At 42.0% G+C, this 2,257-nt stretch overlaps 1 pseudogene; it reads left to right on the top strand.

Moving 5' to 3' along the window:
- The first annotated feature begins 1,764 nt into the window (after positions 1–1,764).
- LOC112063822 (uncharacterized) lies at positions 1,765–1,823 on the top strand (annotated as a pseudogene).
- The last annotated feature ends 434 nt before the right edge of the window (positions 1,824–2,257 follow it).

Here is a 2,257-nt window from a genome sequence, read left to right as displayed (position 1 = left end):
CTGAACTAGAGTGATCTAGTAACTAATAGAATTGCTAGGCACATACATGGAATTTTTAACTTAATTTTTTCAACATTTATTTGAATTCCTAAGGAAGACAGGCGTGTGAACAGTTAAGGTGATGTGTGTAGTGAAAAAGACATGGACAGGCTGCTATGATTGCACAGAACTTCAGGGTGACTAAGTCCAGTGAGGTGGGGAGGGAGAGATCAGGAAAGGCCTTTTGAGCTGATGATGCCTGAGGTTAAGTTTAAAGAAAAAATGGAACTAGATAAGTGAGAAATTGGGGTGGGGATTACAAGCAAAGGGAGTCATGGACCTACGAAGCAATTAAGATGGCTAAACTACAAGCCGCTCAGTGTTATAGAGTAACACACAGAATGGCAGAGAAATAGTTACAGGAGTAAGCAAAGGTACGGACACGTAAGGAACATGGATGTTACAGTAGAGTACCTGCAGTTTATCCGTTATGCAATGAGAAGCCATCAGAAGTTTTAACCAGGAGTTGACACAGTCCTGTTTGTGTTTAGAAACTATCCTGAAGGCCCTGAGATCCATGAAAAAGTTCTTGCAAAAGAATAGGTAGGAGATGAGCATCAAGGATGGAACTGCGGTTAGAAGGTAGAAGGTCAACATACACATTCAGAAATATTCATTGGAAGAATCATAAGACGTACAGATTGAGGTTAGAGCTAAACTAGGGTAATGCTGAGTTTCTGACTGGAGCAACTAGCCAGATGGTAATACCATGAACTAAGCATGGGCACTGGAACAGGTCTGGGTGAGAGAGAGTTATGGAATGAGTTCAATATGAGTTGTGCCTGTGTCGTCCAAGTGGAGATGTCCAACAGCAAATGGACATATGAGTCTTCAGAGAACAGCGTGCTTTATTCATGTCTGAATCCAATCTAGAGCAAATCCTGGCACACACAAAGCTCTTGACATGTATTTGTATATTGGAAGGATGGAAGCCTGAATAAAACTTAGGAGAAGGGTTCAAGGTAGGAACAGAGGTGAGGTTAGCAACTTACTGAGTGTGGTTTAAACTGAGAAAGAATGAAACTCCAGAGAAAGAGAGAGTCTCTAAAGTGAGAAGAGGGCCAAGAATGAGATCCTTGGGAGCACCAGCAAGCAAGGGATGGGCAAGACAGACCATGCAAGGAGAGGGAGACTGGGGGCACAGAGAGATTGGAGGGGGACAGAGACAGACATCCCAGAAGCCAAAGGAGTCAGGTAGAGAAGCAAGATACACCCTGAGAAAGGTCCATGGGCGTTCTGTGGGGAGCCTTTGCAAGAGCAATTCCAGTGGAATGGAGGAGGTGGAAGCCAGAATACCCTGAGATGTAACACAGGGGTGAGGAAAGGAATATTAGATAGGGTGATAGCAGGACTCAAGGTCAAGGGGGTGATGTTTTAGGACAGGAGAGCCTTACACATGCTGGAAGTGTTAAAGGGTTGAAAATATAAAAAAGAGATGGGATTAACTACACTATAAGATCCCATATGAGGTGCCCAGCTAGGAGACTGGCAGTAAAAGTGGAGAGAAAGGGAGATGTGGATTTGTCTGAGACTGAGAAGATACAGGCTAGGCATGGAGATTCCTTTGAAAGTGCATCATTTACTTACATCATTTACAGAGGATGCAAAGTGCATCATTTACTGTAGCTAAAACATTGGGGAAACCCTCTGCAACCAAAAAAAGGGAAACGGTTGTATAATTATGATATACCTACCCAATGAAATATTTTACATTTATAAAAAGCAAGCTTTGTGCAGTGGCAGTATCGTAGCCAATGAGGTTTATCCGAGGCGCGATTATTGCACTCAACATCGTTAATCATTAGAGAAATGCAAATCAAAACCACAATGAGGTTTCACCTCACACTGGTCAGAATGGCCATCATCAAAAGATCTACAAACAATAAATGCTGGAGAGGACGTGGAGAAAATGGAACCCTCTTACACTTTGGTCGAAATATAAATTGATACAGCCACTATGGAGGTTCCTTATAAAACTAAAAATTGAACTACGATATGACCCAGCAATCCCACTACTGGGCATATACCCTGAGAAAACCATAATTCAAAAAGAGACATGTACCACAATGTTCACTGCAGCACTATTTACAGTAGCAAAGACCTGGAAAAAACCTAAGTGTCCATCAACAGATGAATGGATAAAGAAGATGTGGCATGTATAAGGAATGAAATATTACTCAGCCATAGAAAGAAATGAAACTGAGTTATTTGTAGTGAG

This window comes from Physeter macrocephalus, chromosome 7, assembly GCF_002837175.3.
Source record: "Physeter macrocephalus isolate SW-GA chromosome 7, ASM283717v5, whole genome shotgun sequence".
NCBI classification, from domain to species: Eukaryota; Metazoa; Chordata; class Mammalia; order Artiodactyla; family Physeteridae; genus Physeter; species Physeter macrocephalus.
This window is presented reverse-complemented; position numbering and strand designations above follow the sequence as displayed.